The 25,805-nt window shown below is 35.2% G+C and overlaps 1 protein-coding gene and 1 pseudogene across 5 annotated transcripts in view; both read right to left on the bottom strand.

Moving 5' to 3' along the window:
• Window positions 1-25,805, bottom strand: part of ZNF438 (zinc finger protein 438) — a 180,810-nt gene that overhangs the window by 69,495 nt on the left and 85,510 nt on the right. The window lies entirely within an intron of this gene.
• LOC123946485 lies at window positions 15,819-16,874 on the bottom strand (annotated as a pseudogene).

The raw sequence follows: 25,805 nt of genomic DNA, 5'->3' as shown, positions 1-25,805 counted from the left end.
TATGATGTGAGTTGTGGAATTTTTGTAGTTCCCACCTATTTCTACATTATTGAGTGTTTTCATCACAAAAGGAACATCAATTTTGTCAAATGCTTCTTCTGTGTTTATTAAATGATGATCACATAGCTTTTCTTCATTTTATTAATGTATTACATTGATTAAAAATAATCTTGCATTTCTGATAAAATCATCCCATGTGGCCTTGTTTCTAATCTTCTTTATAGTTACTAGATTTGGTTTGTTAGTATTTTGTTGTCAATTTTTGCATTTGTATTTATAAGGAATATTGGTCTGTAGTTTTCCTTGTGTTGTCTTTGTCTGGTTTCAGCATCAGGATATATTGGCCTAATCAAATGAACTGGAAAGTATTTTCTCCTCTAATTTTTAGAAGACTTTGTAAAACATTGGTATTAATTCTTCTTTATAGCTTTGATAGACTTCAAAGGTAAAGCCATCTGGGTTTGGGCTTTTTTTACTCTGTGGGAACTTTTTAAATAATTCAATCATTTGTCAGTTCAGATTTTCTTTCTTGAGTTAGTTTTGGTAGTTTTTGTCTTTTAGGAGTTTGTCCATTACATCTAAGTCACCTGATAATATTTTTGCATACAATTATTTCTATACTTGATTTTAGCCAAAAGGCCAAAAAGTGATGGCATACAATTATTTCTAATGTTGCTTTAAAATCCTTTCTTATTTCTATAAGATTAGTAGTAATGTGCCCTCTTTCATTGCTGATCTTTTTTTTTTTTTAATATTTTATTTATTTAACAGAGAGAAATCACAACTAGGCAGAGAGGCAGGCAGAGAGAGAGGAGGAAGCAGGCTCCCTGCGGAGCAGAGAGCCCGACGTGGGGCTCAATCCCAGGACCCTGAGATCATGACCTGAGCCGAAGGCAGTGGCTTAATCCACTGAGCCACCCAGGTGCCCCCATTGCTGATCTTACTACCTTGAATGTTCTCTTTTTTTCTTGGTCAGGCTAAAGATTTGTCAGTTTTATTAAGATCTTTTTTTTTTTTTTTAAAGATTTTTTATTTATTTATTTGGCAGAGAGAGATCACAAGTTGGTAGAGAGGCAGGCAGAGAGAGAGAGAGAGAGAGAGAGAGAGAGGGAAGCAGGCTCCCTGCCGAGCAGAGAGCCCGATGCGGGACTCGATCCCAGGACCCTGAGATCATGACCTGAGCCGAAGGCAGCGGCTTAACCCGCTGAGCCACCCAGGCGCCCTTATTAAGATCTTTTAAAGAATCAACCTTTGCTTTCATTGATTTTCTCTATTTTTTATTCTCTAGTCCTTAAATTTATGCTTTCACCTTTATTTATTTATTTCTTTTCTTTCTATTTGCTTTGGTTTGCTCTTCTATTTCTAGGTTCTTAAGGTGGAAGGTTCAGTCACTGATTTGAGATCTTTTTTTAAAAACACAGACGTGTATTGATGGACATCTCAGTTCTTTCCATAGTTTGGCTATTGTAGACATTGCTGCTATAAACATTCGGGTACATGTGCCCCTTCAGATCACTATGTTTGTATCTTTAGGGTAAATACCCAGTAGTGCAATTGCTGGGTCATAGGGTAGTTCTATTTTCAACATTTTGAGGAACCTCCATGCTGTTTTCCAGAGTGGTTGCACCAGCTTGCATTCCCACCAACAGTGTAGGAGGGTTCCCCTTTCTCCGCATCCTCGCCAGCATCTGTCATTTCCTGACTTGTTAATTTTAGCCATTCTAACTGGTGTGAGGTGATATCTCATTGTGGTTTTGATTTGTATTTCCCTGATGCCGAGTGACGTGGAGCACTTTTTCATGTGTCTGTTGGCCATCTGGATGTCTTCTTTGCAGAAATGTCTGTTCATGTCCTCTGCCCATTTCTTGATTGGACTGTTTGTTCTTTGGGTGTTGAGTTTGCTAAGTTCCTTATAGATTTTGGATACTAGCCCTTTATCTGATATGTCATTCGCAAATATCTTCTCCCATTCTGTCAGTTGTCTTTTGGTTTGGGTACATATACACAATAGAATACTATGCAGCCATCAAAAGAAATGAAATCTTGCCATTTGCGACGACGTGGATGGAACTAGAGGGTATCATGCTTAGTGAAATAAGTCAATCAGAGAAAGACAACTATCATATGATCTCCTTGATATGAGGACATGGAGAAGCAACATGGGGGTTTAGGGGGATAGGAGAAGAATAAATGAAACAAGATGGGATTGGGAGGGAGACAAACCATAAATGACTCTTAATCTCGCAAAACAAACTGGGGGTTGCTGGGGGGAGGTGGGATTGGGAGAGGGGGAGGGGGTTATGGACATTGGGGAGGGTGTGTGCTATCGTGAGTGTTGTGAAGTGTGTAAACCTGACGATTCACAGACCTATACCCCTGGGGATAAAAATACATTATATGTTTATAAAAAAAAAAATTGGAAGGGGAGGCGAACCATAAGAGACTATGGACTCTGAGAAACAACCTGAGGGTTTTGAAGGGAGGTTGGGGGAACAGGTGGTGGGTAATAGGGAGGGCACGTTTTGCATGGAGCACTGGGTGTTGTGCAAAAACAATGAATACTGTTACGCTGAAAAAATAAATAAAATGGAAAAAAAAAAAAAGAACCTATCTCAATGAGAATTAATCCCCAAAAAAAAAAACAAACCACAGACGTGTATAGTTATACGTTTCCCTCTAAACACTGCTTTCTTGAGCTGCATCCTATAAATTTTGATATGTTGTGTTTCAGGTTAATTTATATCAAGGTAGTTTCTAACTTAGCAAACTCAACACCCAAAGAACAAACAATCCAATCAAGAAATGGGCAGAGGACATGAACAGACATTTCTGCAAAGAAGACATCCAGATGGCCAACAGACACATGAAAAAGTGCTCCACGTCACTCGGCATCAGGGAAATACAAATCAAAACCACAATGAGATATCACCTCACACCAGTCAGAATGGCTAAAATTAACAAGTCAGGAAATGACAGATGCTGGAGAGGATGTGGAGAAAGGGGAACCCTCCTCCACTGTTGGTGGGAATGCAAGCTGGTGCAACCACTCTGGAAAACAGCATGGAGGTTCCTCAAAATGTTGAAAATAGAACTACCCTATGACCCAGCAATTGCACTACTGGGTATTTACCCTAAAGATCCCTTGTGATTTCTTTGTTGACCCACTGGCTATTTAGGAATGTGTTGTCTAATTTCCACATATTTGTGTGTTTCCCAAATATCCTTCTGTTACTTATTTTTAATTGTATTCTGTTGTGGTCAGAGAAAATACTTTGTATAATTTCCATCCTTTTTACATTCATTGAGGCTTGTTTTATAGCCTAATGGACAGTCTATTCTGGAGAATGATCCATGTACATTGAGAAGAATGTATAGTCTGCTCTTGTTGAGTGGAGTGTTCTATATATGTTTCCTAGGTCTAGTTAATTTACAGTGTTGGAATGGAACCCAAGCTGTTCTGATGTATTTAAGAGGGTGCTCATCTTTTTAAGTGTACATCCTTCCATTCCATATTACCCTAATGGTTAAAAGTATGCACAATAAAGTTCTCAATTTGGATCTGCTCTTAAATACACCTGTTCTAAAAAACTCTTAAGGACAGCAAGTAGGAAAAATATGTACCTGTTCTAGGTTTCCTAATTAATTTCATATCTATCTCATAAAGGACTGCAAAACACCCTGCAAATAAAAAAATCAATACAGGGTGCACAGAGAAATGTGAAAATGTTACTTCAAACAATTAGTACTAAAATTTAGTTTGCCCAAGCACTTTCTAGAAGAAAGATCCTACCAGTTGATATAACCAAAACAAATTTTATGATTAAGGAACTTTATGAAATTGATACTCTGGGAAGTCATACACATTAAAGACTATTTTAAAGTAGGCCTTATGAGGCAAATTGGAAAACTGTGACAACTGCATCAATGCACACAAATTATATAGTGTTTTTATTATGTGATGCTCAAAGTATCTAGAAAATGAAACTTGACTTTCTTCAAATTCTTAGAAAAGATAACTGAATTTTCAAACTTAGGAGATAAACACAAAGCAATATTTGTATATCATGAAGATCACAATCACATTTTTTGAAAGAAAAAAAAAATCCCCGCACTGTTTTGTTAAGCAAAATCACAAAGATATTTGCTTTATTCTACTGTATAATACAAAAGCTTACACTTCAGTAAAGTACTAAGATTTCTCAAAGTATATGTACATGCATGCATATAACTTAATGACTACGGAATTACTTAAAGTTACAAATCCAAAGATATGCTAAGCTTTTGATTCTGATTATTATGTAATGTACACTCAGCACCTCACAGTTACTATCCATGAGCTGCTACTAAATCATTGCCATCTTTATCTTTACTTGGTAACAAAAAAATCGAACTCCAAAGTACAGAAAAAAATTTTAACTGAACTCATGGTTCTGGGCTGATATTTTCTATTTCCAAAAAACAGAACTCAAAGTCCAAGCCAAGTCAGAAAATAACTTTTCCTTTAATTTTCTTTTCCTAGTCCTTATTTCTACTCACTCCTCTTCATTTTTACCTTATACCTAGCTTTACATCACATATCCTCTCATTGAAAGTAATAACACTTCTTTCCCCCCCCTCCAGGGAGAGAGAGAGTGAGCACAGTGGGAGGGGCAGAGGGGGAAGGAAAGGGAGAGAGAGAATCTCAAGTAGATTCCACACTGAGCATGAAGCCTAACATGGGCTCCATCTCATGACTCTGAGATCATAACCTCAGCTGAAACCAAGAGTTAGATGCTTAACCAACTGAACCCCTCAGGTGTCCCCAAAACACTTCTCTTCTTAATACTGCATAATGAATCATTTTCAAACTTGTAAGAGGTAGTGTTAATGATAAGAGGGTGCTTTCCATCCCAAATTAATGACACTGACTGTATGATCTAACTAGGTGAAAAAATTTAAGTACAGCAAAGGTATTACAGAAGGAGCTGTAGCTTATGCAGTCATAGTAACCATCACAGACCAAAGGCCTGAATCTAATAATATATTTGCCATGCTGTTACATCACGCCTTCTTCCAATTTTGATAGCCACAGCACAATATATCCACACAACTATGGTGCATGTAAAAGCAGTGATAGCAACAGGGATGCAAAGAGATTTTTGAAACTGTCGCTATGACCAAAATAAAGGTCATGGCAGGCACACTTACTCTTATTCACAGTCTGCCTTCACATTAGTTATTGAGGCTCCCTAGGTTCAACTAAGCACTTCTAAAGAAGCAAGGTCCTAGAACACTCCATATTCTACCCACGCCTGGGACACACTGGATGCAGAAAGACTTAAGGCTTTCCTAGAAAATGCTTACCATGAGCAAGAGTGGGAAAGAAGATTCAGTGGAGGCTGTAAGCACAGGAAAGAGGAAAGGTCATATTTAAAGTGGGTACAGATAGCAGGCAGCACCAATCTCTGGAGAGAAAGATGAAGAACATTAGTGTTAAGGAAGCCAACAGCTGATGGGTGCTTAAGAAGAGACAAGAGGACTGTGCTTCAGCAAATGCCAACATTCCTCTAGTTCTCCTGTACACATCTAGAAGAATATGGTAATATCAAAACATTCTTTTCTCCCCATTCAGGAAAAAGCCGCCTACAGACACAGGTGGGAAAAGAGGCAAAAATATAGTGAAGACAGTAGCAGGCACTTCCACATCTGATCAGACTGAAAATAAAAAAAGAATCTATTCAGTACAAAAGACTCTCAGCAGGGATTTGGTAGCATGTTGGATGGAGAACCATATCTTATAAAGAGAGCAGAGAGGAACTTTATCTTTTAGTACTAATACAGGACTCATTTTTGAAAATCACTGATTTAAACCAAGTCTTTAGTTGTGCTTTTGTAAAATATACTTAGACCTACAGAAATGCATTATCCTTTCATCCAAACTATTCTTGATAAAAATGATAAAATGTATATATAATTTTAGGATTGCCTGGATGGCTCAGTCAGTCAGGCAGCCAACTCTTGGTTTCAGCTCAGGTCATGATCTCAGGGTCATAGGATGGAGCCCTGCATCTGGCTCCACATTTAGCAAGGCGTCTGCTTGAGATTCTCTCTTTCCCTCTCTCTCTGCCCCTCCCCCCACTAGCATGCATTCTCTCTCTCAAATAAATCTTTATATACACATATATATAGTTTTAAAGTATCTTTTAAAGAAATGTTGTATAAACATTGTTTTTGTTAAGCCAATTCTAAATTAATAGCATTAAAACTGAAGCTACTGTATTCAATGTTCTTTCGTATAAAAATCAAGGCTAAAATTTCATATGTTCTAGAATTGAAAATATCCAGGGGAATCACTACAAAAAGTATCAAAATCTTAGAGTAATTTGGTTCAGTAAATGGAAATCTTCGTAATTTAAAAATCTGAACTAAGGAATAAATATATCAATTATGATCCACACTTCTCAGCTACTTTAAATAAAGTTTTTTAAAAAAGATTTTATTTATTTTATTTGAGACAGAGAGAGAATGAGAGAGACAGAACATGAGAAAAGGGAGGGTCGGAGGGAGAAGCAGACTCCCTGCCTAGCAGGAACCTGATGTGGGACTCGATCCCGGGTCTCCAGGATCATGACCTGAGCTGAAGGCTGTTGCTTAACCAACTGAGCCACCCAGGCACCCTAAATAAATATAAAGTTTAACTAGGTAAGAGAAAGTAATTCTCTTGATAGGTCAGAAAGATGGGAGTCACTGTTACTTCATATAAGAATACTTATCTATTTACTAAAGGTTTGTAAAAAAGTTTAAAATTTATTAAAAATCCCCGATCAAATAAAATGTGTCCCATAGTATCATTAGAGCTGCAATGTCCAGCACTTTTTCACTACTTAGTGACTACCTCTGGGGTATACACAGTGAACAGCTTGCTTAGATATATACAGGTTCTGCCCCTAAAAAGCTAGTTAAAGTCTTGCTGGTAGAAAAAAAGGTCTTGTAGGATAAATAAAATGTATGATAACATGTGAATTACCAGAAGATTCTTTCTTGAAAGCAATTAAACCACCACAAATGTTGTTTTTTTTAGTTTTAAGGTATAACTGACAAAACTGCAAGATATTTAAAGTATACCAAGTAATGACTGATACATGTATACACTGGGAAAGGATACCCCCCATCAAGTTAATTAACATGTCACCTCATACATGTAATCTCCCCCTTTTTTGCCAAGAACATTTAAGTTCTACTCACTCAGTAAATTTCAGAATGATACATCATGCCATATATTAGATCTCAGACTTTATTCATTTTACAGCTGAAAGTTTGCACCCTTTTACTAACCTCTCCCTATTTTCCAGAAACCTCAACCCCTGGCAGCCATTTTTCTACTTTCAACTTTGTTCATCAGTTCAACTTCTTTTTTCCGTAGATTCCACATTTGTCTTTCTCTCTCTGGCTTATTTCACTTAGCGTAATGTTTCCTGGATCTATCTATCCATTTGTTGCCACAAATGACAGGATTTCCTGTATGTATATTTTCTCCAATCTTGTCAGTTTTTACTAAAATGACTTATTTGTAGGACATGGAATTATCTTTTTTTTTCCCCTACTGGAAATATATCTTCAGTACACAGGCAGCAATTCATCTGGTCTTGGTATGACAAGACAGAGGCGAATCCAATCTAAATAACTAAAAGGACACTAAAAACTTACCTATAACTTTAAATAACAGGTTAATTGTAACATTTAAAAAAACTTGTCAGCTGATAATTCAATTATCTATCATTTTATGTGTATTTATGTGAATGCTAAAAATCAAAGTAGATTTTGATGAAATACCACTGAGCAATAAAAGATAAACTACTGATGAATGCAATTATTTGGATGAACATTAAGGGAATTATGCTAAATAAAATAGTCAATCCCAAAGATTCCATTTATGTAACATTATTGAAATGAAAAAATTATAGATATAGAGAACAAATTAGTGGTTGCCAGGGGTTAGGGATGGGAAAATGGGGTAGGTGAGCATGGTTATAAAGGGGCAACATGAGGAGACATGTTCCATGTGATGGAACTGTTCTCTTCTTGACTGTGGTAGATAAAGGAAGCTACTCATGTGATAAGTTCACAGAAACTAAATGTATACATATGCATATGAGTCCAAGTAAAACTAGGGAAATCCAAATAAAACCTGAATTGTATCGCTGTATCATCTGGATGGTATTCTAGATGTTACCTTTTCGGGGAAAATGCATAAAGATAACATTGGGTGCCTATTATTTCTTATAACTACATGGGAATTTATAATTATCCCAAACTTAAAAGTTTAGTAAAAAAAAAAAAAAAATAGTTTCAAGGTACTCAGAGCATTCTCAAAGATAGTTACTGAATTTTCTATCTATGACTACAGAATTCCAATTTCTTAAAGTAATCTTCCTCCAGTTTATCTACATTTCACTTTAGCTGGTGTCAGCCCATGAAGAAAGGCAGATTTCAGCAGACAAAGGAAGAAATGTCTTGAGGTTGTAAAGAATGCAATAAAACCATATTAATATTTTAAAAAGTAGATCTTGAAATGTACTTGAACATTTGAGATCATAATGACATAAACAAGTATTTAGGACCTAAGAAGAACTGCCTCCTTTGGGACTTTGAAAAATTAAAAAAAATCACGCAGAATTAAGTTACAAAGCTAACACATTTGTTTATGCAGCTGGTCTTTTTTAAAATTGAGGAACTTTAAACCTACAATTCTAATAGGCTTACTGGTGACACCCCAATCCTTTGAAAAATAAATGAAATATCATAAATCATCTGACAGTTCTTAAGCTTAGATTTTTATCATCACTCAGACGCTTTAAAAATAAAAAGCAATATGAAAGGATAGGATCTTGTTCTGTGCCTTATAAAGTTTAGGATAGAAAATAAATCATAATATTAAACGTCATTTAGAACCTTAACTTCAATACTTAGGATTGAATTGGCATAATATTCTTGGTCATTCCTATGAGAATTCATGCAAGTAGAGTAGCTTTTCTTACAAAATATTTCAGAACTCTGGCACTTCCTGTGATAAATGAAGCAATAAGGCTTTGGAATTGCAATTGGGTATATTTAAGTACTTCATATAGGCAAGCAGACTGTCATCCTGCTGGATATGTAGCACTATGAATTTATTATTTGGCATCAAAGGAATGTCTGAATACTTATAAAGAGTAAAGGGTTGGGGTAAGCCCTTTTAATTTTAAGCTACAAATTCAGGACCACATTAGAGCTACAGAGTTCAACCTTTGTTTTCTGGCAAGTTGATGTAATGAAAAATATTCACGGATTTTGCAGGAAATGTTAAAATGAAAAATCTATAAATACCACAAAAATGTTTAATAGTCCAACAAAAGAACAGTAAGATCTGTGTGTTAGCCACAGCATCCTAAGAATTTTTATCATAGTTAAGTTTCAAGAAAATAAATTGCAGGACACATTCTCCATGACCTGATTATAAGGTACCTTTATGATTGGTCAATGACCAATTTACTTGACATTCCAATTCATAAAAGTTTGCCTTCAGAAGTCCCCTGGAGTAGCATTAGGGGAGTGAGGTCAAAGCTGGACCTATATAAGACTGTCATCATTTTAGATCTCACTGGTTTTTAAATTAATTTTTAAGATACAAGCTACCAAAGTGGTAGCCTCCCAATAAGGGCTTAACTAATGTCGCACCCCTATCAGGCTGTGTACAGGCATTTGATAAACATTTGAATAAATGGCCTAACTTTGTATATTACTGCTAATGAAAAATTCTTATATTTAATTTTAAAATGTATTATTTTGTTACTCATGGAATTATCAAATACTCAATTATATCAAAGAATATTTTAACATGTGCAAGTTATAAAGAAAAATAATAAACACTCTTCCCACTAGCCATTTTAGGGAATAAAACCTTACTTGTAATTTTGAAGTTGCTTTATGGGCTTTTTCATTCCCATTCTAATTCTCCTTGCCATGCCTTCATCCCATACACTGAATTTATTTTCTTTGCTTTCCTTTACAAGAAATGTATCCTTAATCAACATAGTTTGTAATTTTTCAAGATTTTGAATGAAATTACATTATTGGAATCATATTGGGAGTATTCTTACATGTTTACAAGATTCATCCATGATGGTGTGTTTGAATATAGCACAATTATGCCTTCTCCCATTGATGGGTATCTCAGTTCTTTTCACTTTTCCGGAATATTGTCATATATGTTTCTCTGTGTACGTTTACAGAAGTTTCTATGTCTCAACATGGAATCATTTTTTTGGCATATGCACGAGTTATTAGATAATGACTAACTGTTTTATATGGTTGATCTAATTTACACTACCACTAGCAAGGGTGAAAGAGGTCAGGATATTCCCTTGCCAACACTTGCCTATCCGGCGAATATAAAATAATATCTCCTTGTGATGTTTTTAAAGCTCTTTTTTCCTTTCTTTTGAAGTAAGATTTACATAAAATAAAATGTACCAATCTTGAGTGTAGCATTCCATCAGTTTTTATAAATTCATACACCTTGTAACCCAAACCATTACTATCACCTCAAAGAACGTTCCTTCATAATCCTTCCCAGTCAATTCCTGCCTATTCCCTACACAAACCACTCCATTCTTTTCCCTCATAAAAGGTGCTTGTAATAGAACTTCATAAAAATGTAATACTGTACTGTACATATTCTTTTGTATAAGATTTCTTTCAGTTAATATAATGAGATTCACCCATGCTGTTGTAGGTATTAGTACTGTGTTTCAATTTCTTGCTGAGTAGTATTACCTGACCCCCAAAGTCATGAAGATAGTCTCTGATTTTTTCTTTGCCCCCAAACCTATGGTTTCAGCTTTTTAATTTAGTAATATAATCTATCTCAATTAATTTCTGTGCTTGGTGGAATGCAGGAATTGAGATTTTTTTTTTCCCATATGGATATCCAGTTGTTGCAGCAGTATTTACTGAAAAACTTTCCTTTCCCCCTTGGGTTGCTTTGAATTTTGTTTGAAATCAAATGACCAAATAACTGTGGGTCTATTCTTGCCTCTCTGTTCAACTGTATTTATCTTTTTGTTGATCCTTCCAGCAGTACCACACTGTTTTGGTTATTGTAGTGTATGGTTATGTTGTGAAGTCAAGGTCTTAGAGGTTTTAGAAATTCTCAATCTTTAGCATTTCCACATAACTTGTAGAATCACCTTGTCAATTTTATTTAAAAAGCCTGCATGAATGTAATGCAAAATAAATAAATAAATAAAAAGCCTGCATGGAAAAAAAAAAAGCCCATGTGAATATGGTAGGGATTATGTTCAATCTATAGATCAATTTGCAGATAATTGTCCTCTGAGTATTCCAATCCATGAATATGTCATGTCTCATCATTTATGCAAGTATTCTTTAATTTTTCAGTAATGTTTTATTGTTTCCCATATAGAGATCCTACAGGTCTTTTGTTTAATGCATTTTAAAAAAGATTTTATTTATTTATTTGAGAGAGAGAGAGAACACAATCAGGGAGAAGAAGCAGAGGGAGAAGGAGAAGCAGACTCTCACTGAGCAGGGAGCCTGATAGGGTCTCAATCCAAGAACCCTGAGATCAAGACCCAAACAGAAGGCAGATGCCCAACTGACTGAGCCATCCAAGCACCCTATTTAATGTATTCTTAAATACTGTATAATTTTATTAAAAATGGGAAACAGGATTATTATTGATAATCTCAATTCAAAAATACTCATTACTTATTAGGGCCGCTCCATCACATACTCTAGCTTTGGAAATATTAAATACATCAAATTCTGAGCAATTTTGTTTAACAGTAGTACATTCTGTATAGTAAGATAAGAATTTCTAAAACTGGGACAAGAACTCTACTACTTGGCAGTAAAATAAAGAAGTGGATATAGTCCAAGAGCACACATGCTGGAAATAGGATCAGAAAATTTCTTTAATCCACTCTCACTTGAAGTATATTCTCTGATGGATCAAGAAGGGGGTTAGCTATATGATGACCTCTGTCTAGAGTTCTCTAGAATCTAGATCCTTGAAGTGTGGACTCTTTGTTAACTATTCCAAAGCCAACTCTTTTTTTTGACTGGTGGCCCATATAATCAGGACAAAGCATTAAAAAAAAAAAAAAAGCGTAAAGTAAGTAGTAGTTGACTTTGAGTTTTGAGAAGATGTAACAGCTCTGTGGTCTTTGGTAAAGACAGACCTGTATCCAAAGGCTCTTAGGTTTCCCACTTGGCCTTCTTTCCATTGAAACCTGTTTGTCTCACTTCTTCCACTTCACTATTACCCCCTTTCCTCATTCTCTGCTTCTTCCTAGCATCACTGATTTCATTTTCCATACCTTCACTATCTGGTTCTTCAGACATCTGTATTTATCAGGATCTAAGAATGAATAGATCAAATTTTTCACCATCACCACGGCAACCCTAAAAGGTATCTCTCTTGGCTTTCCTTTCGTTTTATTAATTTTGAATCCAGTCAGTTAATATAGTGTCTTATTAGTTTCAAGTGTACAACATAGTGATTCAGTAATTCCATACATCACCCAGGCATCATCATGACAAGCGCCCTCCTTAATCCTCATCACCAACTTAACCCATCCCTCATCCTCCTCCTCACTGGTAACCATCAATTTGTTCTCTAAAATTAAGAGTCTGTTTCTTGGTTTCTCTCTCTCTCTCTAAGATTTATTTATTTATTTGGAAGAGAGAGAGAGCATGAGCAGGAAGGGAAGAGGGAGAGGGAGAGAGAATCTCAGCTGACTCCATGTTGAGCACAGAGCCTAATGCAGGGTTCAGTCTCATGACCCTGAGATCATGATCTGAGCCAAACCAAGAGGTAGATGCTTAACCAACTGTGCCACCCAGGCACCCCCCTCTTTTCCTTTTGTTCATTTGTTTTGTTTCTTAAATTCCACGTGAGTAAAATCATATGGTATTATCTTTCTCTGACTTATTTTGCTTAGCATTATACTCCCAACCTCCATCCATGTTGTTACAAATGGCAAGATTTCATTCCCTTTGATGGCTGAATAATATTCCATTGTACATAAACCTCATGTTTTCTTTATCCACTCATCTATCAGTGGACACTTGGGTTGCTTCTGTAATTTGGCTCTTGTAACCAATGCTGCTATAAATACACAGGTACATGTACCCCTTAGAATTAGTTTTGTATTTTTGGGGTAAATACCTACTAGTATAAATACTGGATTATAGGGTAGTTTTATTTTTAACTTTTTTGACGAACCTCCATACTGTTTTCCACAGTGGCTGCATCAGTTTGCATCCTATCAACAATGCATGAGGGTTCCTTTTCCTTCACATCTTTGTCAACACCTGTTATTTTCTGTGTTGTTGATTTTAACCATTCTGACAAGTTTGAGGTGGTATTCTATTGCAGTTTTGATCTGCATTTCCATAATGGTGAGTAATGATGAATTTGGTTTTTGGGTGTTGAGCTGTATCAGTTCTTTATTAAGTTTTAGATACTTTATTGAATATGATGAGAATGAATATGATACCCTTTATTGAATATTCATTTGCAAATGGTTGCCCTTTACTTTTGGTGATTGTTCCCTTCTTCAAAAAGAGACTTTTTATTGTGATCTAAACCCGATAGCTTATTTTTGCTTTTTGTTTCCCTTGCCTCAGGAGACATATCTAGAAAAAACTTGCTGTGTCAAAAAAAAAAATTACTTATGTCAAAGAATTTACTGCCTGTGTTCTCTTCTGGATTTTTACGGTTTTGGGCCTCATATTTACATCTTCAATCCATTTTGAATTTATTTTTGTGTATAGTATAAGAAAGTGGTCTTTTTTTTTTGCATGTAGCTGTCTAGTTTTCCCAACATCATTATTAAAAAGACTGTCCTTTTCCCACTAGATATTCTTTCCTGCTTTCTTGAAGATTAATTGGCCATAAAGTTGTGGGTTTATTTGTGGGTTTTCTATTCAGTTCTTTTGATCTAGGTGTCTATTTTTGGCTAGTATCATACTGTTTTGATTATGACAGCTTGATAATATAACTTAAAGTCTGGAATTATGGTTTCAGCTTTGCTTTTCTTTTTCAAGACTGCTTTGGCTATTTGTGGTCTTTTGTGGTTCTATACAAATTTTAGGACTGTTTATTCTAGTTCCGTGACAAATGTTGTTGGTATTTTAATAGGGATTGCATTAAATGTGTAGACTGCTTTGGGTAGTACAGACATTTTAATAATATTTGTTCTTTCACTCCACGAGCATGGAATGTCTTTTCTTTGTGTCATCTTCAATCTCTTTCATCAATATTTTATAGTTTTCAGAGTACGGTTCTTTCACCTTTTTGGTTAGGTCTATTCCTAGCTATCTTATTGTTTTAGATAAAACTGAAAATGCGACTGTTTTCTTAATTTCTCTTTCTGCTGCTTCATTATTGGTGTATAGAATTTCTGTACTTTAATTTTGCATCCCGCAGTTTTACTGAGTTTGTGTATCAGTTCTAGCACTTTTTGTTGTTGTTGTTGTTAAGTCTTTTGGGTTTCCTATATATACTATCATGTCATCTGCAAATCGTGAAAGTTTTACATATTCCTTACCAACCTGGATGCTTTTTCTTTCTTTCTGCTGACTGCTGTGGCTACAAACTTCCACTGCCATGTTAAATGAAAGTGGTGAGAGTGGCCATCCTTGTCTTCTTCCTGATCTTAGGGGAAAGGCTCTGAGTTTTTCCCCACTGAAGTTGATGTTAACTATGGGTTTTTCATACATAACTTTTATTATGTTGAAATATGTTCCCTCTAAACCTACTCAGTTAAGGGTTTTTACCGTGAATTGAAGTTGTGTTTTGATAAACGCCTTTTCTGCATCCATTGAAATGATCATATGTTTTTTATCCTTTCTCTTATTGATGCGATGTATCATGTTGCTTGATTTGCTAATACTGAACCACCCTTACCTGCTAGCAGGTTAGGAAGCTAGTGTCTGTGTAGTGCTGCCTCCTACAGGTGGCTTTGTTAATGCTGGGGGACTGTGGAGGAAAATGGCACCTGCCAGCTCCCGTTTTCAGAGAAGTCGCCCAACATGCTCTGAAATCAATATAAACAGATCTGTCTCCTGTTTGTCCCTGGCTTTGTGTAAACTGCTGTTTTTATGTTGCCTCTCCATGCAGGCTGCTATCTCTTCAAGGACAAAGACCCAGCTATCACTCATCCTCTTGGCTCACACACTAAGTCCACTGACTTTTAAAGCTCCAGGCTCCAAGTCCCACTCATTTTACAAACTCCAATTCAGCTGCTCTGGCCAAATGCTATGGGATTAGTCTTCCTTTTGTGAGCTTCCTGCTTCAAGAGCACATTTCTCTGCCTTATCCATGTACACAGCTCCCTCCCCCTTGCAGTCAGCCTCCCTCTATCTTTCTAACCTTCCTAACCTTTCAGATGCAGCTTCTTCTCTATATTTATGTGGAGTTTGCTCCACCAGTCTTCAGATCACTCTCTGCTTTACTGCCTTGGATATCATCCATGATATCTACTTGTAAATGTGGAACAGGGTAATAAGCTCAGGGTTCTCCCACTCTGTTATCTTCTTGGCTTCTCTTTTTAAGTCTTTCTCCATATGCATTCCCTTAACTTTCTTCATATTCTCTTCTCAGTCAAATTTGTCCTCTTCCTAAAGGCCTTTCTTCTGCTTTATTAAGGTTGTTACTGATATAATCCTCTTCCTTGGTATCTTTCACATGCATTTCTACATTGGTGGTCACTGGTGAGCCAACTTCCCTTCATTAGTAAACATTATTTTTTTACTCACTTGAAGTGTTTTCACTATGTTGTTTCTATGATTTCTTTGATTTTCTGTGCCTCATCAGTATTAGGGGGCCATTTTGTTTTTATCATTTTTTCTTCCAGTTTGCCCCTCATCTGCCTCTCTTCCTCTTTCCTTTATTATTAATTCCACTGGCCAGCCTGTACTCTTCTGCTTCTGGTCTCTTTCTACCTGCCTGAAGAATGGACATTTTCTCACCAAAATAAGCTCTAAATTCTACTTAGTCATTGGTAAGAGATAGAGCGCTAGGCTCATTAATTCTTTAGTTAGTTCTTTCTACATTTTCTGAAGAAATCTTATCCCTGGTGTCACAGCAAGACCAAAAGATTACACATCTGGGTAAAGGTAACTTATTCAAATCAAATGCTTCTTCATCATTCATCATATATACTAACACATGTAGAAAACAAAACACCTGCAAGTTCATTATTCTAATTGTTGATTTTGGGCTAAAAATGACTCCATATTTTTTTTTCTTCTAGATATCCGGATTTTTATTTCCTTCATAGGTACTTTCTTCTCAAGAAGTCGCTATACCACCTTTTTTTTTTTTTTTTCTTCTTCTGGAAGAAGCAAAATTAAGAAAGCTTCATCATCTATTTGGCAGGCCTATCTGTTCTGTAAATATGAATTGGCAGCCTCCAGACAATCAAACCAAAGAATCCAATTCATGGCCTGGATATCCAACACACTGGCTGAAGTATGAAAAGCAGAGAGCACTGTTAGCTCTCTTGCAGATAAACTTATTGCAGTCTTCCATTTTTCTTATCTGTTGCTGTCAACCATAGAAGTCAAGAACAGAAATATCAGAGTGTATAGGCAGTAGAACACTTGGTTTAGACCCTGAACCTTTTTACAACTGAAAAAATATATATAACGCACTTCTTCAGATGGCTTTTCAAAAAGGAATGTAAGACACTCTTTTACCACAGCTCACAAACGATGTAGTTTTGTTCCAAATTGACAGGGGTGGTATATTTTTTTATTTTCTCACCAACCCAAACATATTCAGACTTTTTCTAACTTAAACATAAAAGGTCTTTTACAGATTTCATTTGTTTTGCCTAGAAAAAAGTAAAGTAAATGTTTCTGGGGAAGATTTTTGATAAAGCACTCAGAGCACAGTTATCAGCAAAGTCTATGCCCAAGATTCTACTTCATCATGAGCTAATCTTTGGAGATTGGTATCATGTAAACTTATCGGTTCATCCTTATGTTTAAGAAGTCAAACTGGCAGCAAAACAAGTATATTTACATGTTGATTTTCTCAAACTTCTTGTCTTAGATCCTTCCTATGGATGAGATTGCTGAAAAGTTGTGATTCTTTCCTAGTTCTTGGAAAATGCAAAGGCTTGAGAAATAGATCAGTTCTTTCTTTATTCTTTTCTTGAAAATCTTTTACGTATACTCCATTGTTTGAAATCTTGCACTGAATGAAATCTGAAGCCAACATAATTTCTCTATTTATAAATAACTCAAACCTATTTGCCTGGTTCTTCCTACCAAAATCTTTCTTGACCTCTCAAGTCCAGCAACTTTACTATAAAAACCCAGTCACACAGTATGCTCTCTCAATCTTCAGATGCTAGTTGTCTTTTATCTTAGGAAAGTTTAATCTCTTAGCATTAATTTTACCATACTAGCTTGGTTATCATGTCTGCAATTATACATATGATGGATCTGCTCTGCCTGTCTTCTATATCAGTGGTCTATAAATTGAGGTACACTGGGGCTACATGAAGACTTTCCAAGAGACATGTTGGTACAGTTTTAAGGTAATCAAATTCCAGATCATCAACTTCCATCTTTTCTACTACTGATCTTTTGGAAAATACACCTGTATCTAAGGTATCAAGCCAGCCTCTTTCGCATTTCCTTCTCCTTCCTTCACAATCACTTTTCTCGCTTTACAAAAGAAATGCATCGCACCCATTAATCCCAACTAGTGTATTTCCCTGGAATATAAACTCTCCAGGATGTCAAACCTGTCAAACCTGTAAATCCTCCCTTTAGTCAAAGCAGTACAATAAGGATTTGTTTATCCCCCATCATATATGTATCTATACATATGTAGATATATATATCATATATTTTATTAAGAAATGGACTATGTGAGCTACGTTAGTATATTATAAGTTCAGATATGTAGTAGAATGAAGTAGTAAGGAGGGTATTTTTACTTAAGGACCTTACATCTTCCATACCCTTATTATTTGCAAAAGAATCATCTCAACTTTAGAAGACTTTAGTGAACACAAAGCAAAGAAATATTGAAGGCAGCAGTATCTTACTGTATCCAGGCAACGCATAGTAAGGCTCTGCGCCTTGTCTATTTATCTATATTAGAATTAGAATTCAGCTGTGTGATGGTTGTCATGGAGACATATATTAACATATTTATTTGAGCTGAAAAATCAAGTTGGACTTTTACCCACAGAGGAAGTCTGATTTGAAAGATAAACTTGTAACTGAAGACTAGCTTTGTCAATTAAATGACAACAATTTTCCTTAAATTGAGTGATCTACATTTATAGCTGCAAGGTTCTGGATTAAAAAAATACATTTCAGATGTATGTTAAGACAAAAATTACTCTAAAAACTCACTGTATAATGGAAAATGTGTTTTAAAATTCATAATATCTCTAAACAGTCCTTTCTAAGTATTTTGAGTTAAACAAGTTACCTGTAAGCAAAAGAGTAATAAGTTTTAATATTCTTTTGATAAATCTTAATTAACCCTTTTTGATAAACTTCCCCAAATTGACAAAGTGATAATGAATCCCTCTGCAAGTCAGGTGGTTTCCAATTCTTTGCTTTCTATAAGCGATTGAGCAACTGAGCTGTCAGTAGAAAGATCATTATAATAATTTATAGATTATTTTATGATTTCTGGCACCTAACTCAGCAGGATGAGAGAAGTTAATGAATGATGCAGTTCTGGCATATTGTAAACACTAATATTTTAAAACTAAAGGTGTTATATCACCTTTTAAATGTATATTTGATGTGGCTCACTTCTCTTATTTCTACTTTTTTTTTTTTTTCTTAAAGCAGGTTCCACACCCAGTGTGGATGAGATCAAGAACTGAACTGAGATCAAGAGTCTGACAATCAACTGAGCCACTCAGGTACCCTTATTTCTCTCATTTCTAATCTCCATGACTTCACTATTTTTCTATACCAACTCTTTTCTCTTACACCCCTTCAAATTTTGTTTTCATTTCTTTGGTAGTTTTGTTTTTTTCTTCAACTTCTTTTCTGAGTTCTGGTTCTAATTTTTAAAGATTTTATTTATTTATTTATTTATTTGTCAGAGAGAGAGCACAAGCAGGCAGAGTGGCAGGCGGAGGCAGAGAGAGAAGCAGGCTCCCCACTGAGCAAGAAGCCTGATGTGGGACTTGATCCCAGTACCCTGGGATCATGACCTAAGCCAAAGGCAGCGGCTTAACTGACTGAGCCACCCAGGCGTCCCTCTGCTTCTAATTTTATAATTAAGTTTACTTATGATTAATTTATAAGTTATAGTTTAACCATTTCCCATTTTGTGTGTGATGTGAGATAGGAATCTAGTATTATTTTCTTTCATCTGAGCAATCTCTTGCCTCAGCACCTTATACTGAAAAATCTAACTTCTGTATATAAAGGGATCTGTTTCTGAATTATCTATTCTTCCCACTGACCAACATATATATCCTTGCACTGGTTTAAATTTGTTTTATATTAAATCATTACATAAGGCAGGAAAAACACTTTGTTCTTTAGGAGTGTCTCTGTAATTTTTGGACCATCTTTCAAAATAAATTACACCAATATCTTATTGATATTGAAACTATATTCAATTATATTATATTATATATGAAATTATATTTATATTTATAAATTGTATTATATATATGAAATTATATTCTATTAAATTCAATCATATTGAAATTATATTAAGATATCAAGTTCTATAGAATTCTTCTAATGTCTTTGTTCACATCTGTGAACATAATCACATGACATTTTCTCTTCTTTTTCATTTTTTTAAGTTTTTATTTTAATTCCAGTATAGTTAGCATAGCATTATATTAATTTCTGTTGTACAATATAGTGATTCAACAATTCCATTTATCACCCAATGCACATCACAACAAGTGGTCTCCTTAATCCCCACCACCTATAACCTATCATCACCCATTACCCCTCTGGTAATCATCAGTTTGTTCTCTATAGCTAAGAGTCTGTTTCTTGCTTTGTCCCTCTCTTTTTCCTTTGCTCATTTGGTTTTTTCCCTTAAATTACATGAGAGTGAAATCACGTGGTATTTGTCTTTCTCTTATCTCATTTAGAATTATACTCTCCAGTTCCAACCATGTTGTTGCAATGGCAAGATTTCACATTTCAGATTTAATAGCTGAATAATAGTCCCTTATACAGTATATATATTTATATACATAATACATACAATGAAATATTATAATGTATAATATATACAATAGGGAATATCTTATATATAAGCATTTTATATTTTATAAATTATAAAATTTATATATAAATTATACATAAATATAAAACTTATAAGTTATAACATTTATAATTATATATAATTATTTATATAATTTACCATTATATACATGATTTATAAAATTCATAAATTTTATAAAAATAAAATTTATTGTTATAAAAAATTTATAAAATTTATAACTTTATATATATATATATAAAACATCCATGTATATGCATATAGTGAATTATTCCATACATACACTACCATTTATCTATTGATGGATGCTTCTATAATCTGGCTATCATAAATAATGCTGCAATAAACATATGAGTGCATATATCCTTTCAAATTAGTGTTTTTTCATTTTTTGGGGTAAATTCCCAGTAGTGCAAATACTGGATTATAGGGTAGTTCTATCTTTAACTTTTTGAGGAAACTCTGAACTGTTTTCCACAGTGCCAACAGTGCATGAGTGTTCCTTTTTCTTCACATCCTTGCTAGCAGTTGTTGTTTCTTGTGTTGTTGATTTTAGCCATTCCAACAGGTTTGAAGTAATATCTCATTGTAGTTTTGATATACATTTCCCTGATAATAAGTGATGTTACACATCTTTTCATATGTTTGTTGGACCATTACTCTTTCATATAAGTCCAGAATTATGTCAGTCATCACCAAAATAACAACTACAACAACAACAATAATAATCAAAAGTAGTAGTAGTATCATTAAAACTCCCCAAGTCTCTTAGGAATTTGATTCTAAGTGCATTAACAGAATTAACATCTTTGCAACATTTAGTCTCCCAATATATTAATACAGCATTTCCCTCCATTTAATTGGCCCATAGTTAACATTCAACAGAAGTTTATAACTTTCTCAATAAAGGTCATAGACATTATTTGTTAGATTTATCCAAGTGTCATCTATATTGTGTTCTTTATTTCATTCTATATTGTAAATTTTATAGCTTTAAAATTACGTTTACTATAGTAACCTCACTGGGAAGAAACCTGGCAGACACCACCTTAACCAAGTGGTCAAGGTTAACATTAACAATAATGTTATGTTATATGATATGATAACATCATGGGGTCCATTTTACCAATGACCTCACCTCTACTCTTCAAAAGTGTCAGGGTTCTGAAAAGAAAAGAGCAAGGACTTACTGTAAATTGGGGTAGACTAAAGAGAAATAGCTACCCAGACTTGATTCTGAAACAGAAAAATGTTATCAGCAGAAAATCTGAACAAAGGCATAGTTTAGTAACATTATTGTACCAAAGTCAATTTCTTAGTTTTGAAAAAATATAGCATGGCCACATGGGATGTTAATAATTTCAGAATAAAATGTTCTTAAAATTATACTCTCTGGTTTTTTGTTGTCACTGCCTGTCCATAGAAATGTAATTGGCTTACCTATATTGCTTCTGTTTCCAAAGACCTTGATAAATTCTCTAGTCAATTCTAGGAATTCAGCTGTAGAGTTTTGGAAACTTTCTACATAGATAATTACACCAATTTGCCAACAATGACAGTGTTTTCTTCTTCCTTTCCATTCTTATACCTTTTCTTTTATAATTGTCTTCCCCCTCCCATCACCGCCCATCTTATTCTGCAGGCTAGCATCGCTGGTAAGATCTCTATTCTAGTCTATATTGAATACAAATGGTGATATCAGGGATCTTTATATTTTAAGACTTAAATTATCTCCTCTGACATCGTTGTAGCAACATTTTTTCCTATATATGTCTCCTATGGCAAGGGAAATAAAAGCAAAAATGAATTATTGAGACTATATCAAAATAAAAAGCTTCTGCGCAGTGAAGGAAACAATCAACAAAAGTAAAAGACAAGTTACTAAATGGGAGAAGATAGTTGCAAATGATATACCCAACAATAGGTTAGTATCCAAAATATATAAGTAACTTACACAACTCAACACCCCAAACCCAAATAACCTAATTAAAAAATGGGCAGAAGACATGAAAGGATATTTCTCCAAAGAAGATATCCAGATGTAGCTAAGAGACACATGAAAAGATGCTCAACATCACTCATTATTGGGGAAATGCAAATCAGAACCACAATGAGGTATCACTTTACACCTGTCATAATAGCTAAAATCAAAAACACAAGAAGTAACACGTATTAGTGAGGATGCAGAGAAAAAGGAATCCTCATGCACTGTTGGTGGGAATACAAACTGGTACAGCCACTGTGGAAAACAGTATGGAGGTTCCTCAAAAAATTAAAAATAGAACTACCCTACAATCCAATTATTAGACTACTGGGTATTTACTCAAAAAATACAAAAACACTAATTTGAAAGGACATATGTACCCCTATGTTTATTGCAGCATTATTAACAAGAGCCAAGTAATGGAAGCAACCCAAGTGTCCATTGACAGATGAGTGGATAAAAATGTTGTATATATATATATATACATACATATATACACATATACACATATACATATATATACAACATTTTAATATATCTATTTATCTCACATCACACACACACATAATGGAATATTATTCAGCCATCAAAGGGAATGAAATCTTGCCATTTGCAACAACATGGATGGAGCTAGACAATATAATGCTAAGCAAAGTCAGTCAGTCAGAAAAACAAATACATGTGATTTCACTTAAATGTGGAATTTAAGAAACAAAACAAAGAAGAAATAAAAGAGACAAACCAAGAAACGGACTTTTAGCTATAGAGAGCTGATGGTTTCCAGAGGGGAGATGAATGGGCAGGATGGATAAAGTCGGTGATGGGGATTAAAGGGTACACTTATCTTGATGAGCACTGAGTCATGTATATAGACTTGCTGAATCACTGTATTGTATACCTGAAGCTTATATATATTATATAACACTGTAAGTTAACTATATATAACATTAATACAACACTGTAAGTTAACTATACTGGAATTAAAATAAAAATCTTTAAAAAAAGACTTAATTATCTCTGTTGACGGCCAGAAATAATCTTAATTTCATCAGAATAATATAAAAAGCAGTTAGTTGCTTTTACTTCAAACATTCCCACAGAGGTAGCAGTATCATTGTGGTTTTTTTTAGTTTTAAATATTGAAATGTTTGTTCAAAGGGCATAAAAGAATGTAACACAAAGAAAAGGAAATAACACAAAGACAAAAAAGGAAAGCAATATGGTATTATGTTACTAAAACAAAATAAAAGCTGTGCCATTAACCATGTTAACCCATGGACAATTGACATTGTCCAAACTTTATCTTCCCTTTGTCACAGTGTGGAGCAGTCACTGAGAAGCGGCTGCCTAGCCTACAAGTAGAGCCTACATTTCCAAACCTTGCCTCCCACCCCATTACACCAGGTGTGGCTTGTGAACAGTATTCCCCAGAAGGATGTCAGTGCAGCAAGTGGTGGAGTGTCAGTTCTCAAGTTCAACCTGAACTTTTCAGAGCACATGTGTGTTCCTGCTCTTTCCCCAACTCCTGGAGGACTCAAAGGCCCACATTACAGAAAGTTACCTACCAATAAGGAATGCCTTCAATACACTGGTCATTGGTGATAAATACACTTCACTCAGGTTTTTTTGGAGTCCATTCATTGTCGCAGGTAGTTTTCAAGTGGGTCCATTCATTGTCGCAGGTAGTTTTCAAGTGGGTACAGACCAAACAGAAAATATAAAAGACATGGCAACTGCTTAGCAGTCAGGCAGCACGAGATAAACTGACTAAAGGATGGGAAGATAGTTATGTCACACAGTCACAAAAACTTAGTAAAAATACTGTTTGTCAAAAGGAAACTGTGAGATTAAGAGTCATTTATGGTTTGTCTCCCTCCCAATCCCATCTTGTTTCATTTATTCTTCTCCTATCCCCCTACCCCCCCATGTTGCTTCTCCATGTCCTCATATCAGGGAGATCATATGATAGTTGTCTTTCTCCGATTGACTTATTTCACTAAGCATGATACGCTCTAGTTCCATCCACGTCGTGGCTGGGGGTTGCTGGGGGGAGGTGGGATTGGGAGAGGGGGAGCGGGCTATGGACATTGGGGAGGGGAGGCGAACCATAAGAGACTATGGACTCTGAAAAACAACCTGAGGGTTTTGAAGGGTCAGGGGTGGGAGGTTGGGGGAACAGGTGGTGGGTGATGGGGAGGGCACGTTTTGCATGGAGCACTGGGTGTTGTGCAAAAAGAATGAATACTGTTACGCTGAAAAAATTAATAAAAAGGGAAAAAAAAAAAAAAAAAAGGAAACTGTGATAGAAATAAAAAAAGTGGTTGCCTCCAAGAGAGCAAAGTAGGAGATTAACTGGAAAAGAGCATACATCTGGGGTAATGGAAGTGTTCTGTATCTTATTGGGGGCAGTGGTTTTTACTGTGTGTTTACTGTGTATAAATTATATCTCAATTTTTTTAAAATGCCTGAGATAGCTTCAAAGACAAAATGGTGTCTACCAAGAGTACAATTATAAAGAAGAAGGAAAACAGAATACCAGAATAACAGTATTACTTACTGCTTTTCTTGAGAATTTACAAGCAAGGAATGTACACAGGCAAGAACTAACCGACTGGACAGCAGAAATGGCAGGGAATAGAGAACCCAGAAATTTGGGAGCCCCAAGGGTTAGAAACACTGACTGTTTCTGGATTTCAGTAAGAGAGAAGGCCAAAAAGTTTTGAGCAAAAATGGCCATTAGGTTTTCTCATGTAATCAGTGTGAAGTCAGTCTTGTCACAAATCAGGTTAAGTATGTTACTTCCCATGAAACCTATTTCAGATGGCCACATGACAGCAACCTTTAAAAGATAAGAGAGGTAAGAACAGAAGTAAGGAAGCAAAGAAATAAAAGAGACTGGGATTTTTTGGTGTGTTTTTTGGTTAGAGTAACCATATAATTTATTGTCCAAACTGGGATAGTTTTGAGAATGAAAGAAGGAATTATTACTTACCATGCACAAGAGATATGTATAAACTAATAACTCCCTCTGCCAGACTGGGACATGTAAGTCACTCTATTACTATCACAGGAAATTAACTACAAAAAGACAGATCAGGGCCAATTAAGTTTCTGAGGGAATAACATTGACAAAAAACCCATAAGCCTTGCCTATAAGCCTTTCACACTTCAAACAATGCTCACACAGTCAAAATTGCAGGGACAAAAAGAAAGATATAAAGGTTACATAACCTCCAAGGAGGACATATTTGTCCCAATGTTCACACAAGTTGACCTTGGAGGAAAATAAACAAGGAAGAACCTTCCGGAAGGCAGAATTATATCCTATAGAATAATGAATAATGGAATTCCTTCTAGAGAGGAGGAGGACCAGAGTCTAATCAAGAGATAGCTTCTATCCTGGGCAAAAATCCTTACCATCTCCTGTTTTTGTCACTGTCAATATTCCTAATTCTAAATGTTCCTTCAGCTTTAGGAAATTAAACATAAACTTGTAATTTGCTAACTGGGCCCAATGCAATAAATTATGGGCATTGC

This window comes from Meles meles, chromosome 7 (assembly GCF_922984935.1).
Source record: "Meles meles chromosome 7, mMelMel3.1 paternal haplotype, whole genome shotgun sequence".
NCBI classification, from domain to species: Eukaryota; Metazoa; Chordata; class Mammalia; order Carnivora; family Mustelidae; genus Meles; species Meles meles.
The sequence above is the reverse complement of the archived record's forward strand: the minus strand, read 5'-3'. Positions and strand labels throughout refer to the sequence as shown.